The following is a 312-nucleotide window of genomic DNA, read 5'->3' as shown; positions in this document are numbered from 1 at the left end:
ATAAGGACTGTGACCTGTGGTTAGAGCTGACAGGTTTGATGGAAAAGATCCTTGGTGAGGGAGGAAGGTGCCAAGGAGTAAGGGTGTGGGGTCACCCTATGAATAAGCTAAGAGATAACCTGTCTCCTCTCACCTCCATTCTCAAGGAAAGACAAGGATAGAGCTCAACTGCAGGCTGATATTTATACAGAAATCCAGCTTCTAAGAGGAGAGATGGACAAGAGGATGTGGGGGAGGGTCAGAGGAGAAGCAAAAGTACAACTTCAGATAGATAGATAGATAGATAGATAGATAGATAGATAGATAGATAGA

Source organism: Vombatus ursinus, unplaced genomic scaffold (assembly GCF_900497805.2).
Source record: "Vombatus ursinus unplaced genomic scaffold, bare-nosed wombat genome assembly UNPS02003292.1, whole genome shotgun sequence".
In the NCBI taxonomy this organism is placed as follows: Eukaryota; Metazoa; Chordata; class Mammalia; order Diprotodontia; family Vombatidae; genus Vombatus; species Vombatus ursinus.
Note: the sequence above shows the minus strand (reverse complement) of the source record.